This window comes from Balaenoptera acutorostrata, chromosome 9, assembly GCF_949987535.1.
Source record: "Balaenoptera acutorostrata chromosome 9, mBalAcu1.1, whole genome shotgun sequence".
Classification (NCBI taxonomy): domain Eukaryota; kingdom Metazoa; phylum Chordata; class Mammalia; order Artiodactyla; family Balaenopteridae; genus Balaenoptera; species Balaenoptera acutorostrata.
The window spans coordinates 4939052-4957204 of NC_080072.1; the positions used below are offsets into that span (position 1 = coordinate 4939052).

The following is an 18153-nucleotide window of genomic DNA, read 5'->3' on the forward strand; positions in this document are numbered from 1 at the left end:
AAGAATCTCAAGACAGCAGTTGAACCTGAAAGCTAACGTTTCTGGGTGTGGGCCCCGTGGGACTACAGGCCGCACACCCGCGAAGCCAGCCTCCGGTATGCCATTCCATAACTGGTCCACTTCAATCCCCAAGATCCCATACCCTAAATACTTCCTCGCATGCTCCAGTCTTGCAACACACATGCACAACATACATCCAGTTTAGATAGCTGCAGTCACCTAAAGTAAGAAGTACAACCTACACAAACATGAGAAGCAGCTGCATCCACCTAAGATAACACAGGGGGAAAGACTTCAAGACAACAAAATGTGTTACAAATTTTTAATACTATTTCTTTTAGATGTGCTATGAAGGGAATATTTATAATACAAATTTTTTCTGGGTCTTACACAAAGGCATGCAAGCACATGCTCCCCAAGTTCAAATCCCTACACACCTCAGTCTGCCTGCAGCACTCTCTAGAGGCCCCGGCCCTCAGCACTACAAGAAACGCAACACCTCCACTGTCACCTGAGCTGGTGCTAACAGAAACATCACTCAAGCCACAATGTGAGCCACATGTAAGTTTAAATTTTCTAGCAGCCACACCAAAAAGTAAAAGAGAAACTGGTAAAATTAATTTTAAATGTATTTATTTAACCTCATACAGCTAAACATTATTATTTCAACATGTAATTCTTTTGGTACTAAGTCTTCAAAATCTGGGTGTTTTGAAACTTCATAGCACATCGCAATTTGGACCAGCCACATTTCCGGTGCTCAAGAGTCACATGTGGCCATACGGGACAAGACAGCTAAAATTGTATGATTGCTACAATTATGATTCAAAGTTTCTCTCCTAGTACTAAAATATCTTCCCCATCTCCTTCCACAGCCAAAGTCAATAGTTACCCACCTTTTCCACACAAGGGCCAATGTGGGATGGGTGGGGAGAGGCTATGGGCCACGGTTTTCCTTTCTTTTAAAATATAAACATACCTGGGAAATCATGTTTATTCTCATATATATATACACACACACATATATATATATACATATAAAAGAAACAACTTGGACATTCTTAACTCAAAAAAGTAGGTCACAAGAAAACTAAAACTGTTTTTTAGCCTCTAATTTCTAGGAATATTTGTAGGGATAAAAGGTAAAATTTCAAATTCTTTACCTTGTGATAATGGAGAATGCTAGCTTGAATCAGGAGGGCTACAAGTGGCTCATTACGGGTATAAATACACCTGGCCAAATTTTAAAATAGGTACGTGTCTCTGGGAATTTATTTCATTTTCTAAGTTAATTCAAAAATATTACGATGAAAAATAAAATGCCCAGGTCACTCAAACATGTTGGGAAACAATGATGTTTGATTAATATAAAAAAATAGACTCCCCACTGGTCCCAGAGAAAACTGAGTCTTCACTGCCTCCATTCAGGTTCAAAACAACGTGCTTATTACCCCGCGAGGGGCAGGCACATTTACCCCAAACCTTTGGCCGAGTTTCCCAGCAGCCTGGGAACAGGGTGTAGTGAACAAACCGAGCTGCTGAAAGGCTGTTCTTACTGGCTCTCCTGCTTCTGCCAGTGTCCAGACACCTGGAGTTGCAGGACCCCTGGGCTTGGATTCAGGTGTGCGGAGAACTGAGTTGGGCCACGTATAACAAGACCCAAATGGGGGAACGGCTAGGCTCAAGAAGGGTTGGTGGTTGCCACTCTGTACACTGAGAGCATCAGGCCACCAGGAAGGGACAGAGAAGAAAGTATCTACAAATAGCAGAGTGCAGAGTCACTCTGAAGGGAGGTCAGTTCTGTGTTATAAGTTAACGATAAACTCCCCCCAACAGCAACGCTCAAGGCTAGGCAAAAGCTATAATTTTCACACGAAGAGGCAGAAACATGCAACATCGAGAAGGAGTAACAGTTGGGCTTTGATGGCAGTTCTCTTTAAGTACTAAGGAAAAAGATCACAAAGGACTGGGAAGTCTACCCAGTAGCTGCCTCTCCCATTCTTCGCAAAGGTATCCAACTCACACAGTTGTCCCCTCACCCCCACCCGAACACTAGACTAATCAAATCAAGTATCAGAGTGCCAGTTAGAGATAACGAATTTCTTTAGAGGAAAGGGCAATACAAACTCAGGGCCAGTTTTGTTGTATTAGCTCTGAAACTGCTTCTTCCAAAGAACGTTTTCTACCATCCAGATGTTGTAGACGCTTTTCCCAGTTTTAATTTGTAACTTTCTTTGATATTTCAGCTTTTCAGAGTAGCAAATAAAGGAGTAAAATCCACTTAATATGCACTATATTAATCAACAGGTACTTTTAAAGCACTAATATGCACTGTACTGGGGAATGCAGGAGTAATATGATAATGGTGCCTACTTTCTTGAAGAATACAATAAAACTGAAAACAGAGAAAATACGGAAAATAAATGGCATAAACTCCAAACTTGTTCTGTAGAAAAGGAGCTCAAGGGAGGGGAGCCTGGACAGAAAAGACTTGGCTGTAAATGAGGCCTAAGCTGGGCCTCGAAAGACAGGTAGGGCTCAGCAGGTGATCCTACAAGCATGGAGGACAGACCCTGGAGCTTCAAGAAATTCACAGCAGGGAGAAGGTCTTGATGACAAGAAGAAAGAGCCTTTCGGAAGGCACTAGGAAAGGTTAGGCAACGCAAAGCCAGCTCTCAAAGAACCATGCACGAACGCACAGCAGAGCCGGGCAGGCTTGCTGCAGAAGCGAGGGAGGAAGCCAGTCCGTTCTAACTGAGATAAATGCACATTAAAATAGCTATAGCAAAGATTAACACAGTATATAGAAACAAATGACTCAAGAGAAGCAGAGGAAAATGACACAGAGGAGATGAAATTTAGGCTGTGGCAAGTACATTTTCAATAGACTCTGTACTCCCACAAAGGCGGAGAGGGGAAGAGGTCTAACCTGTTCCCGGAACAGCCATGTGTTTGAATATGACTAAAATGTGGGATAGGGAAGGGAGTGCTGAAGACAAGACCACTGAGGTGGGACACTGAAGTCAGGTGAGACAAGGCAAACGAGCAACAAGATGAGATCTAGAGTTTAAATGTTGTCAACGTGAAAGATGGACTGGACAGGGGTGAGCCTAGATAAAGAGCGGTGACCCAGAGACCGTTTTAAGAACTCACAGAGGACGGTGAGGCCCTACAACAGCCTCTACTCTGAAAACCAAGTTATTCCCTAAGAGATTTCACATTAAATTATTATCCCCCCTCCAGTTTCACCCATAATTAATCAAAGCCTAATTTTCATGTTTTTTTCATTCCTAGCTGTACTTAGGTATCAGATGATACAAATTTATGGATTGCCCTTGGAATTCTGAGCTATCTGGGAAATACATGATCCTCAGAAAACAAATGCTTACCCACACCCTGGGGCTAACTCCAGATACACCTCTAAGATGCTGTGGACAGGCAAGAGGTGCGATCTTAATCCCCCACTTCACTTTTACATTTAAACAGCCAACTGCCAATCAAGAAAAGTTCAGCCTCACTTTTGTCACAGAGTCCACACTAAAGTACAGTGATGTGTCCCTACAAGTTCTCATTATGAAAACGCAAGTGGACATGAATTTCTGTGCGTAATTTCCACAACTTCAAAAACTTCAATACGAGTATATGCAAAGCATGACTTATTTATACTAAGAACAAGATTTTTTTTAAAGTGAGACTAAGGGGTTGGAAAGAAAAAAGACAAGTAATGAGGATGACACAATGGTAATCAGGTTTTTTGTTTGTTTGTTTTAAATATTTATTTATTTAATTGCACAGGGTCTTAGTTGTGCCATGTGAACTCTTAGTTGCAGCATGCATGTGGGATCTAGTTCCCTGACCAGGGATCGAACCCGGGCCCCCTGCACTGGGAGTGCGGAGTCCTATCCACTGTGCCACCAGGGAAGTCCCGGTAATCAGGTTTTTGCCAGGAGCCTTGTTAGAGATCAAAGCAATAAAGGCAAAGAAAACCTAGCTGGATCTAGGTGTCTATTCTGTGTGTGTGTGCACGCACACATGTACACACACGTGCCCACATACTGAAAGGGAGGGTGTAGTGTAGGTAAGAGAACATGACAAAAGTCCAATCAGAAAATTCTAAGTAGAGGGTTTTCCATCTCAAGCATCCAGAATTCTCTGAATCTCTGAAACCAGGCAGAGCTGTCAACAAATCTGACTCAAATATCAGAAAGAAGCGACATGTAACTGGAGAGCCAGAGGCAACGTGATGCGATTAGAACACCTGTTATCTGAAATAATCCAAGAGTTCCTAATCTAAAACTGTAGGGATGGGAATTCCCTGGTGGTCCAGTGGTTAGGACGCATCACTTTCGCTGCTCGAGCCCAGGTTCAATCCCTGGTCAGGGAACTAAGATCCTGCAAGCCGTGCGACGTGGCCAAAAAATAAATACAATAAATAAAAATGCAGGGAGGAAGATTGGTCCTAAGCAAGTCAGGAACAGTATGAAAACAGCAGAGCTAGAAAGAGAATTCTATACTAACACAGGGCAGGGGAAAGCCTTGGAAAATCCAACTCGCCCATGTTTTTACTAAGTGAAATCAGTTACATGCAGTTTGTGAGTCACCCAACTTGAATCAAGTGACAGTGGCTACTTTTTTATTCATATGTCCGTTACAGACAAGATGCCCAATGAGAACAGCCTTTCCAAATCAGAAATTCTAGAGCATATTGAGATGCCATTGAAAAAAGGGCAAAAAGAAACAAGCTTCAGTTTAAGAATGAGCTAACTATCCTGGTTAATTTGGAGTTATAAGCAACTCTGTAACAGAAGACAGACATGGTAAATTGGTCACAAATTTTAAAGCTCCCCCCCATTTTTTTTAACCTTCAATCTTCCTTGCCCAGCAAACTTTAATCAAAATGTGTATAATCAGGACTTCCCTGGTGGCACAGTGGTTAAGAATCTGCCTGCCAATGCAGGGGACATGGGTTCGAGCCCTGGTCCAGGAAGATCCCACATGACACGGAGCAACTAAGCCGAGCAACTAACTACTGTGCCTGCGCTCTAGAGCCCGCACGCCTAGAGCCTGTGCTCCACAACGAGAAGCCACCACAATGAGAAGCCTGCGCACCGCAACGAAGAGTAACCCCTGCTCGCTGCAACCAGAGAAAGCCCACGTGCAGTAACGAAGACCCACGGCAGCCATACATACACACATACAGACAGACAGACAGACATAAATAATGTGTATAATCATAAAGCATTTAGGGCTATCTCAACAGTCCCTAGACTAGCAGTAATAACCTGTCAACCTCCAGGAAGTGCTTTCCGTCAGGAATATTTTACCAGCAAAGCAGACTCCTGGACTGCTGAGACTCTGCTCAGGAGCCCAAGCTCAGTGTAGAACACGAGACGTGAACACTGCTTACAGCCTTTACAGCTCCTTAATCTCTTCGAGCTATTCCACAATAACGGTAAATGGTCTGATACGGCAACTTTCTATTAAAGGAGGAAAAATGACTAATAGCAGCTCACAATTATTAAGTGCCTACCATATGCCAGACTCTGGGCTTGATGATTTTAGATACATTATCTGTACCTCACAACAACCCTTCAAGGTTTCGCTCTCATTTGCAGATGCAAAAACTAAGATTCTAGGAGGTGAGATGATCTACCAAAGACCACAGCTAGTGAATAAGCTGGCCAGGGCTGGGACTCAAGCCCAGGCCCATCGCGCTCCCAAGTCTGTGCTCTTCCCATCATGGCACGGAACACCCGGTGAGCGACCGGTCCCAGCAGCAGTCATCAAGAGCACAAGCCAGCCCCAGGCCAGCCTGCGGAAGGGAAACAGCAGCAGGCCAACCTGCCATCTAATGGCTCTTGGGATACACTCATGGACGGGAACCCCATGTCTTCATGGGCAGGGAAAAGAATCACTTGACAGACAAGCTGGCTGGGAGCTCAGCCCAAAGAGCGTGGGTGGTGACACTGGAGGAGCTCAGCTCTTGTGGCCAGTGGCGCTATCAGAGCTGATAGACCAGAATGCCACAGGTTTGTCCAAATGCACAGAAAACACGAGTGAATCAGCATTCAAAAACCGTCTGACATGATGAAACCAAGAGAAATTTACTTAACATGGTTAAATGTAAAGTCCTTTTAAAATAAAAACTGAAAAACATGACATGTGGTGGGGGGTAGAGGTTGCCAGGCCTAAGAAAACTGTTAAAGAAAGAAACAAGTCCAAAGAGTTTAGTTAATTATAAGCTCGACATAAAGTTGTATTATGCTGTGACTAATAAGCAAGTAACCCTCAGAATGTGTCATAGATTAACCGCGTCTAGGACCACGGGAGATACTAACCCTACTGAAGCCTTCCCTGGGCAGATCAGCTCATGCCAAGCAATATCATATCCTGTTCTGGGGCAGATGAAGAGACTGCCAACCACATGGCACCCAAAGAGGACCAGGGTGGCGGAAGGACTTGCCACTTGGAGGAAAAAATAACTAGCTTTGAATATCTCAAAGCTCTTTTATACTATCACGGACAGTGCCCAAGGGAAAAAATGAGAGCCAGTGAGTGAAAAGGACAGATTATCTGTCCTATCTGTGAGCAGAAGATGCAGGAACTTGCTAAAGGTTAGGAGCACCAACACCTTCAAGACCCCAAGGCTGGAGGTGCTCTGGAAGCCTGGATGATTCTCGACGAGGGCAACAACAGACAACTTCCCGTTCTGGACAGAAAGACTATTTTTAGTGATCACCACATTGTTTTATGAGTTTCTTCTCAAAGCCTATGTGATATAAAAGGCATGGCTACCTTTGGGCTGACATGGAGTCTCAACAAGAAAATAGCAAAGGATTCTGCAACCTTCCAGATGCTTAGTGGGTTGAAACCCACACAATTCTCTACCCTTCTGGAAGCTCTAGAAAAACAACAATAAAGGACAAAGAAAAGGAAACAACAGCCAAGGAGAATGCCAACAATGGAGAAACAATTCAGGAAGTCCAACATCCAAGTAACAAAAGTTTTAGAACATATTATAATTCACCACTAACCTCCCTTGTCAAAAAATGTTTTTTCTCAGAGCATAAAGAAGTGACTCTCCCCTTAAGACCTACACGAGGCACCACGCTGAGTGGTAAAAGATCCTTTAAGACACAGTGTGAAAGTCCGTGGTATCGGAGATTAAAAAAAAAAAAAAAGAGTATCTAAACTCTTCTAGTGAGGAAAAACTTATAAAAGGACTGGAAATCAGAATGACATCAGCTTCCTCAACAGCAATTCTAGAAAAGAACATTTTTAGACCCGGAAGGTCTGAAAGATTTATTCACAGTTTCTTGAGGAAGCTACTGGATGGAGAATGGGCTTCACTAAAGCATGGCAGTAAGCCATGAGGGGAAGACACGGAATCCATGAGACCAGGGCAGGGATCCAACACACAGAGAAGCAAAGATGACTCCCAGAAGGGGGGACACCTGCAGCTACAGACAAAGTCAAGAGGAACCAGTTTGGAGTAAACCATGAGGCAGAGGGCTCTGGAAAGGATATGTCCAAGGAAGTGTATTGCCAGATGTATGTTACCATGTTGAGAAGGATTCTGCAAATAAAGTCAGAGATTTAGGGATTAATTAACCAAAATATACATACTTTTATTACTGATCTTAACCAAAGTTGTGCTTTAACTATGTTGGGAGATGTGAGAGGGAAAGAGCTATGCATATAAGAGCTAAACCTTAATCTTCATAGTTAGAAGTAAGATAGATTAGAAACTGCTACCTACAGGTATATAATTTAGAAATGTACAAGGAAGTAAAGATGAGGAAACAGCTAAGAGATGGAGGTAGCAGCTCCTAGTGAGTAAGTAACTCACTTACTCACTAGGGGCTGGGGATGAGGAGGGGATAGGATGGGAAAGATGAAAGAGACGATTGTTATTTTTTGTTATAAATCTTGTGATACCATTTGACTTTTAAACTATGCACCTATGTAAGCTATGTACCTATGTAATAAAATAAAATAAAAAATTATGAAAAGAAAGAAAATATAAAGCAGCACAATCCCTGGCATTTAGGATGGGGTCTATAAATATAAGCACAATCTAAAATTAGGGTATTATAAAAGACTATCTAACAGAAAGACTATGAGGTGACTACATGCACTTAAGATTCCTACGTACAAAAAACAAAGAAATAGAAAAATCCAACCAACGGCAAAAACCACAATGGTACCTTTTCAGTTTAGGTCCCTTCCCACCCCATTTTTTCTACCATGAGTGTGTGAAGCAACTCCAGAGACCTAGGACACCTCGGGGTACCGTACTGAGATTGCCAAATCTGGTCTGCCACCTTTTTTATAAATACAGGCCCTGAGCGAAGAATGGTCTTTACCTTTTTAACTGTTTGGGGGTGGGGGAGTATCAAAAGGACGATACTTCGTGACTTGTACAAATTCTATGAAATTCAAATTTCAGTGACCATAAAGTTTTAACAGAACACAGTCACACCATCCTTTACATTCCGTCTCTGGCTGCTTTTACACTACCAGGGCAGAGTTGAGCAGTTGTGACAAGAGACCACATACGGTGCTATCACTTCGCACTGCAGCTGGGCGCTCTCCACATCGCAGTGACACGGGTATAACTCAACAGTGCTCAGAGTGCCATATGCTATACTACAACATATTATTATTGTAAGTGCACACGCAACATGTCAAAACAAGAAAAGAAAATCTGGACTTCAAATGTTGTGTTTTTAAGGTACAATGGGATGTGAACTATTTTGTTATGAAATTAGATGGCAAAGCACTGTTCATTATGCAATCATACCATCCCTGTGCTAAAACAACACACTATATGTCGACATTACCAGACTAAGCAGTCATCACAGTATTCCCAACTCACAAGAAAGGAACAGTCAGAAAAGTCAGAAAATGTTAAATGGAGTATCTTATTACAGGAGAATTTCTTCACGAAAATAAAAAAATGAAAACAAAGCTTCAATCAAAGCTGGTTTCTAAGGTGGCTTGTTAATAAGTTAAAGAAGCCAATGATGATTTTCCTTGATTCTTGATGAGTTTAAGATCTGAGTGTTGTCATTTATTTGAGGAGTTTGAAGTGATGAAGAATTAGCTTCTATGAAAAGTGCATGTGAAAACAGCTACAGGCAGAATATTGTCAGAGAAGCTAAGAAAAGATGAAATCACTACAACGTGCAGTAGAACCTGCCATGATGAGCTACAACTGATGGCGATAAAATTGTGTGTAGACAGAAAAAAAGGCTTCATTGGACAAATTCACAAAACTTGTGACAATGTAAAGTGTTTAAAGCTTATAGCTATTCTTTCTTTTTTTTATAAGCAGGTACTTCAGGAGATTTTTTTTTGATCCCTCACATGTTACTGAACCAGTAATGTCAACAGTGAACTTAATTTACTCTCATGGACTTAACCATCACTAGTTTCTGACTTGCCCTATCACACTGTAGTTTAATGGCTTACAACAAGTAACGTTGGGGCTTCCCTGGTGGCACAGTGGTTAAGAACCCGCCTGCCAATGCAGGGGACACAGGTTTGACCCCTGGTCCAGGGAAGATCCCACATGCCGCGGAGCAACTAAGCCCGTGCGCCACAACTACTGAGCCTGCGCTCTAGAGCCCACAAGCCACAACTGTTGAGCCCACGAGCCACAACTACTGAAGCCTGTGCACCTAGAGCCTGTGCTCTGCAACAAGAGAAGCCACCGCAATGAGAAGCCCGCGCACCGTAACAAAGGGTAGCCCCCACTCACCGCAACCAGAGAAAGCCCACAAGCAACGAAGACCCAACACAGCCAAAAATAAATAAATAAATTTATTAAGAAAAAAAAAAAAGGAAGTAATGTTGTTTTTTTTTTTTTTTTTACTACTTTTGGAGCTTAGGGCCAAGGCTGAAATTTTTCTGAATGAGAACAACACTCAACCACTGCTACTGAACCCTGAATGGCTCTGGAAATTCACCTTTGCTGAAGTGCTACCTGAAGTTAAAATAATAAGTGAGATGCCCATTCCCATACAAATCTGAAGTCGATATATTTTCAAACTACAGTTACACAGCATTTTTCAGAACTTAATAAAGTGTGAAGGAAACTTCCCTATTCCAAAATCCATTTAGTTATGCAATTGAAGAGCTTTCACCTAACCTTCCACTGAAAATGATTAATCTACAAAGTAATGACATGCTAAAAGGCAAATAAAGAGAAGAACCTAATGGAATTCTATAAATGCTTCATGCCTTCTAAGTGAAGAATATACTCAACTAAAATCATACGTGCTTGTGGGCTGGTATCAGAATGTGGCAGTACCTACATGCATAAAAAGACATTTTCAAAGATGAAATATGTAAAATCTCACTACGGATCAGCATTAATAGATTAGATGAACATTTGCAAATAGACTTTGATGAGAGGGGAACTCTACCTTCAAATGCCATTTAAATGAAACGTTATCCCCCTAGAAAAAGAACTTCATTCTTCTCATTAATAGATCTGTATCACAGAAAGCTGAACTCAAGTATTCTTAGATTTTGAATTTCATCAATAAAATCTGGGAAAATTTATTTCTCTTTTGTCATGTAAGTACCTTCATAATATCCTCTTTTTTGCCTCTTGGTCTACAAAACCCAAACGTTTACTTTCTGGGCCTTTGCAACAGAAGTTGAGCTTGATGATCCCTGGTCTAAAGGACCTTATACCTGCAATGCTGCACCTCTTTGGGAATCCTTCTCAACTACCGGGCATTGATTATAGGACACTGGGAGCCTCTGGGGTAACTTCTTAAGAGAAGAGTTCACCCACCCTAGTGTGGAACAGCATGGTAATGAGCAGAGGGGAGTACAAGAAGAAAAAAGAATATAGTTAAAGGTAAGGAATTGTTTTATAAGCTACCAAAGCTAAGAGTCTCTATCGGCAAAGAAAAACAAAAACAAACAAGAGAAAGAGCGCGTGAGAAATAAAGGGAGAGAGAGTTTTAAAACTGTTATCCTGAGAAATGCCTCTGAAATTTTAGCTCCTACCACCAAACAATTAATGACACCTATTACGTAAAATGTACTAAAGACATAAAGTAGAAGTGAAAACTCCTTGCTCAGGAGTGCTTAAAATCTACTTAAGGAAAAACAGTAATCCTAAAATAATTTAATGATATACTCTAAGAGTTCACAAAGGAATGACCACAAAGGGGCTGACTGGACCAACACAGAAAGGTTTTACAAAAAAGGTGGAAAGAGAGCTGAGCCCTGGAAGGCATAAAATCAAATACACAGAATAATAAAATCGTATGATGGGGGTGGGCAAAATGGATGAAGGGGATACAAAGTTATAGTTACAAAATAAATAAGTCATGGGATAGAATGTACAGCATGGTGACTAAAGTTAATAATACTGTATTGTATATTTGAAAGTTGCTAAGAGAACAAATCTTAAAAGTTTTCGGGACTTCCCTGGTGAAACAGTGGTTAAGAATCCGCCTGCCAATGCAGGGGACACGGGTTCGAGCCCTGGTCCTGGAAGATCCCACATGCCGCAGAGCAACTAAGCCCGTGCGCCACAACTGCTGAGCGTGTGCGCCACAACTACTGAAGCCCGTGTGCCTAGAGCTTGTGCTCCACAGCAAGAGAAGCCACCGCAATGAGAAGCCCATGCGCCGCAGTGAAGAGTAGCCCCCATTCACCACAACTAGAGAAAGCCTGTGCACAGCAACGAAGACCCAACACAGCCAAAAATAAATAAATAAATTCAGTAAAGAGTTGCAAAATGGGGCTTTCCTGGTGGCGCAATGGTTAAGAATCCGCCTGCCATTGCAGGGCACACGGGTTTGAGCCCTGGTCCGGGAAGATCCCACATGCCGCGGAGCAACTAAGCCCGTGCGCCACAACTACTGAGCCTGTGCTCTAGAGCCCTCAAGCCACAGCTACTGAGTCCGCGAGCCTAGAGCCCGTGCTCTGCAACAAGAGAAGCCACTGCAATGAGAAGCCTGCACACCGCAACGAAGAGTAGCCCCTGCTCGCCGCAGCGACGAAGACCCAACACAGCCAAAAATAAAAATAAATAAAATAAATTTATAAAAAAAAAAAAAAAAAAAAAGAGTTGCAAAATGATAGCAATTAAGACTCAAAAGAGTCAGATGGCTGGCTAGAAGCCAGATGTCCTTTGGGTGGTATAAAACAAACACAAATCTCTCTCTCTCGCGCCCACACACACACACACACACACACACACACACAGCCAGGTGACCTAGAAGCCACACACACACACACACACACACACACACACACACACACACACACACACACACACACACACACACACACACACACACACACACACACACACACACACAGCCAGGTGACCTAGAAGCAGCAGCTGGGTCTCTACTAGCAGTCTTTCTCTGGCATGCTACTTCAGCTTGCTAGGCCTGTCTGGTCCTTAGGGCCCAGCTCAATCCCACCCCAACCCCCATCCCCTGGAAACTGGGAATCCCATGGGTGCTGCAGATTCTACGACATACCAGAGCAAACTACAGAGGCTGTTATTTAACTTCCTAAAAATACCACAGCGCCACAGAGCCAAGTGGTACCTGGTGATGACCCAGACCAGGTCCACCTAGACTCCAGGGTCTCAAGACAGAAAACTCTTTCCTTGATGTAACTCATGGAAGGAAACTCCTCATAATCTTAGTGACCTTACCTTTCAAACCAAGTTTAAAAATTAAAAGAAATGTTTTCTTTTCTGTGGCTCCTTGCCCATTACAGGTTATCCTGGCAACAGTTGTCTTCCAATTTACTGCATTAGCAGATTAGCAGAATAAAGTGGGATGGTGGACATGAAACAGAAGTTCCCCTATAAAGAAAAAAAGAGCAAAAATGACAACATGTTCTCTTTTGTTCGGATGAGAGCTGCCATTAAAGATACTGGTTCAAGGTCTCCGTTCACACACAACTATACCTCAGAGGACTGAAAAGTACCAGCTAACTGCAATTGTTTCTATGTGACACGAGGAAAAAAGGCACTGTCGTCCCTCTCCCTAAGCTTTTATCCTACACAAAACAGTAACCCAGAAACAGACATACAGTAAGAGCACTATCAGTGAGCAAATAAGAAAAAATACATATGCTTAACTTTGTCTTATGAAAACATCAATGATATTCTTACTCAACACAGGGTTAAGTACAAAGGCACCATATTTTAAAACAGTAAAACAAATTTTAGAAGTATCTCCCTCTAAATGTCCCCAAGTAGCCCCGTGTAATACCTTTAAACAACTGTAACTTACTAGGAACCATGAGCAGAACATTAAGTTCACTTAAGGACTAGCTGTAGCCGAACCCTGTCTCTAATGTGAATTAACCAGATGCTTCACATGAAAGGACTATAAATTCAAACTGTCTTCCAAGGCACTTCATTTATAACTAAATACTGCAGGAAAAGACACAAACTATGTACAATACACCAATCAGAAATCCTATAAGGATGCAGTCTACAGGGCATCTCAAAATAAATGCCATTTATTTAATGCCTTTGTTCCACAAAATTCACACTACATTGTGATCAACTCAACATTTTCCCTCAAATAAGATAATAAATAGAAACAATGCTAACCACTTGCTAAAAGAAACAAAATGAATCAACAAAAACTGTAACAAACCTAGTTTGAAATGAAGAAAATATTTGATTCTAAAAAACATTTTACCAGTGAAATGTTTTCTAAACACAAACTTTAAGAAGTGCTTAATTGATCACCTAAATTTTTGCTTTAAATCATAAGAACAGATCATGTGCCACCACAGTCCTTAGACATGACCAACTTAGCATGTTAGTGTAAAGAGTACATTTCTAAATGTCATAAGTAATTCTAGTCCCATCACAACCACTCTGTGTTAGGGGTTCCAGATCCCTTTAAAAATCCAATGAAGTTATATACTCCACAAAATGCACACACCTGCGCACACGCACACCCATTTGACGTTTAATCTGAGTAGCTGTAGGACCCTCAACTGATCCAATCTTTTCTCCCACCAGCCAAGATCACCCACTTCTGGACTTCCCTAGTGGTGCAGTGGTTAAGAATCCATCTACTAAAGCAGGCGACATGGGTTCGAGCCCTGGTCCGGGAAGATCCCACATGCTGCAGAGCAAGGAAGCCCGTGCACAACTACTGAGCCTGCGAGCCACAACTACTGAGCCCATGGGCCACAACTACTGAAGCCCGCATGCCTAGAACCCGCCCTCCGCAACAAGAGAAGCCACCACAATGAGAAGCCCCCGCACTGCAGCGAAAAGCAGCCCCCACTCGCCGCAACTAGAGAAAGCCCGCGTGCAGCAACGAGGACCCAATGCAGCCAAAAAAAAAAAAAAAAGATTACCCACTTCCAAGCCAGTCAGTCAGTCACAGGTTCCCAGCAGAGTTGTACCAACCTGCCTGCCTCACTGTGCTGTACACTCCCATCCAGGGAAGCCAAAAGATAAGACAGCTGTCAACCCGTTCAGGGCATCACAAATCCAGATGCTTATTAAGTTGTAACAAGTATGCTGAGACATAACCCACTTTTCTGGAAAAAGGTCTTTGTTTAATTGTTCAGTCTTTTCCCTTAGACTAATTACGGGAAAGAGTGGATCTATACTATTGATGGTAAGAAATCTGTTTTTTTCTAAAGTGTGAAAATGTGGGAAACAAGATCAAAAGATAGAAAACAGAATGAAATGGTATACAAATGCAGTATTGGGACTCCTGGGTAAAGAATGTATATTGAACACACATTGAAATGCCTCTAAAAGTACAGTAAAATAACTGTTTTGATTGTTTTGTCTTGCTTTTTAAAGACATAATCCCAAGAACCAACAAAATTAGGGAGCAAAAGGAATATTGGTTGAAAAAGCTATTTAATGAACACTTAGATTCCCAAATCTCCTTGCCTTCTTCTGCCCTTCCCAACCCCATCAGATGACAGGAGGAAGCCAAAAAGGAGGGTGACTCCAGCACAGCTGAGGGTGGGCCTGCCAGTGGAAACAGAGGGACTGAGTGAACTGCAGAAAGGATGCAGAGACAGGCCCACTCAACTGCCCACCCCACCCCCAGCCAGATTCTCCTACTGGGCTCTGACATTCCCAGCCAGGATGAAAACTGAAAGTGTCTTCTAATCACTGACCTCAAGAAACAAACACCTGAAAATCCTGACACTGGGGACTTCCCAACCAAAGGAGCTCAACTCATCACACTGCTGAAAGGTTCACAGCCACTGAGCCCCCACCCGTGAATGGGGGCTCCAATCAACCACCCTCACTCCAATCTTTTCTTTAAAAGTCTTCATTGTAAACTTGCAGGACAGCTGCAAGAGCAGTACAAGAAGCTCCCACAGAGCCTTCACCTAGATTCACAACTAACCACTGTGTCACTTTTGCTCTTCCACCCATCTTCTGCAGCCATCACATCCTTTACCTTTAAATAGCTCGCTGTGTATTTCCTAAGAACAAGGGTATTCTCTTCCACAACCACAGTCAAAGTCAGGAATGCAACACATTAACTGTCCCATATAGACTCTATAGTCCACATTCCAATTCCGCCAACTGCTCTACAACGTCCCTTACGGCAATCCCCTTTCACCTCAATCCAGATCGTGGATCACACCTAATTGTCATGTCTCCATCTGAAACAGTTCTTCAGCAATTCTCTGTCTTTCACTGGCATCTTTGAAGAATATAGGGTATAAATATCTGGCAGTACTACCACACAAGTGGTAAGTGAGGTTTGTTTTTCCTAGAGTATCACATAAGTAGTAAGATAATGTCTGTGTGTCCCATTATTGGGATTTTGATCACTTGGTTAAGATGATATTTGCCTCATTTCTCCACTGTAAAATAACCAGTCTCCCCTTAGTAATTAACTAGTAAATAATCTGTAGGAAGATATTTTGAGATTATGTTCTTAAAACATTCACCCAATAGTTTTAGAATCCACTGGCAATTCTTGTCTTCATCAATTGTTACTGACAGTTATAAAATGATGTTTATTTTGTAAATCTACTGTTCCTTCTACCCTTATCAGTTGACATTATAACTCCAGTAAGGTATGTTCCCTTTTTCCCATTCATTCTTTAATTCATTATCAGTATGGACTCACGGATTCTTATTTTATTTATTAATATCACCATTCATTCTGATTGTCAAGTTATCCCAGATTTGGCCAGTGGGAACCCCTTCAAGCAGAGGACTGTGTGCTTTCCATGTTTTTTGAGTATTTCTTTATTTCCTTGCATAACAACATGTTCTAGATTAATCCTGTACATTCTCTGCCCAAGCTCTAAAATCACCCATTTCTCCAAGGAGCCCTGGTTCCTTTTAGTGGAGGGTGTGATTTAGAAATGAAGATCTGAGAACTAAGTATGTTCACAGATAGTGAACAAAGCTGAGAAAGAATGGCAATTTCATATGACTCAACTCTGTGTTGTGTGTGTATATACCCCGACTTTAAATGTGAACGAAAACCACGGGTTCTGATAACATCTCAGGAAAGCCTCTATCATGAAACGTAGAGTGCAAAACAAAACAGAAAAATGCAGGATGGAGGAAAGACTATACAAGAAAAAGGGTACATTAAAAAAATTATCCTCAGAATGATAAGTTAATGTATCCATCAAATTTTTAAAAAAGGGATATTATTTAAAAGGGCACTGAGAATAATTAGCAGACTAATACATTAGGAAAATGACTTCCAACCCAGAAGTCTATACCCAGCCAAACTATCAATCAAGAGTACACAGAAAGTCTCAAAAAACTTACCTCCCACACCCCTTCCTCATAGAAAACTACTAGAGACTGCGCTCCACTAAAACAACAGAGAAACAGAAACAGGAAATTCAATGAAGGAGAGAGGCAAAATGAACTCCCAGGGTCCCAGCAGACAACTGTGTTCCCAGCAGGGAGGACAAGCCGTCCAGTCTGGAGCAGGTAAAAATTTCTTCAAAAAGATAAAGCTGATGGAATACCTGAACATGTAACTGGCTAAAAGTGTGAGGCTAAATTAGTGATTGATACATTAAAAAAAAAAAAAAAGTTGACACAACATTTCCAAGGAAAACCAGAAGTTGTTTAGGAAAAGTATTTGTAATTTACTACTTGACACTATAAATAGCATCCCAAGTAATAATGGATAAATATTGATTTAACCAAAATTGCAATAGAACTGTATTGGAAAGATGGGGAAGACAGAATGTGGGGAAGAGGGTGCAGTGAGGGAAAAAGAGTAAGCTAATCCTTATCTTCCATATCTTTTCAGAAAGGGAAATCAATAGATGTGCTAAAAAAATCAGCAAGCATGCATGTAATTATGAACTCTTCCAGTATGCTCTTCAGACATATGGAGATAAATATGTGTTTTTTAACTGGCTAAAAGAGTTCTAAGTAATATAGTCGCCTTCAGGGAAGGGGGAAAGAGGGAGGGGTGGCTAAAAAGTGCTGTCATCTTATCCAACCTCCTAAAGCTAGCTCACCCTTAACTGGAGATACGCAAAAGTGACAAAATTTTTTTTCAAATAAAATTTTAAGAAGAATGCTAGACTGGGAGGGAGTATTAAATGTTGAGACCAGAGAACTATAACATCAGCTACTCATTAGTTGTGTGACCTAAGGCAAGTCATTTGATCTGAGTATCCATTTCTTCATCTACAAAATAAAGGAGCTGGACTAAGTTAACTCTAAACTTTCTTCCTCTTTCAATACATTTATGAATCTAATATAAAAATAAAGTAATCAAAGCTTTAAATGTGGTGCCAGTGGCCATGGACAATGGCAAATTAAATTACAGAAAGAATGAAGCAGGACTTGGTTAAATAATAAATGGAGAGAGAAGTAAAATGGGAAAAAAAAATTCTGCTTTAAGCCTGTGGGTCCCAAGAGGGTGCTGATGGTGAAGGAGAAATGAGAAAAGCACTGTTTTAGAAATGAAGACAAAAGAGTTCCTGATCCTGGCCTGGAATGAACTGAACTGACAGTATCCAGACAAACTATGACATGAGCCCACTGGAAAAAAACTAACTAAGCTGGAAACAAATGTTTGTGTTAAAAGTTAAAATATACAGATGATGGTGGAATCCATAAGGATGATGAAAAGTTCTTCCCAAAGAATACAGAAACTGAAAAAGGAGGAA

General features: G+C 41.6%; 1 protein-coding gene across 22 annotated transcripts in view; it reads right to left on the reverse strand.

Annotated features, from left to right (window-relative positions):
* Window positions 1-18153, reverse strand: part of PPP6R3 (protein phosphatase 6 regulatory subunit 3) — a 129944-nt gene that overhangs the window by 77649 nt on the left and 34142 nt on the right. For 4 of the 22 annotated variants that reach the window (XM_057553739.1, XM_057553736.1, XM_057553738.1 and 1 more), the window contains one exon: window positions 12698-12850. The exons of the other annotated variants lie outside the window; for them this stretch is intronic. The gene's annotated coding sequence lies outside the window, so the exon portion shown is untranslated. The remainder of the gene's footprint in view (window positions 1-12697; window positions 12851-18153) is intronic. 22 annotated transcript variants of the gene reach the window in all.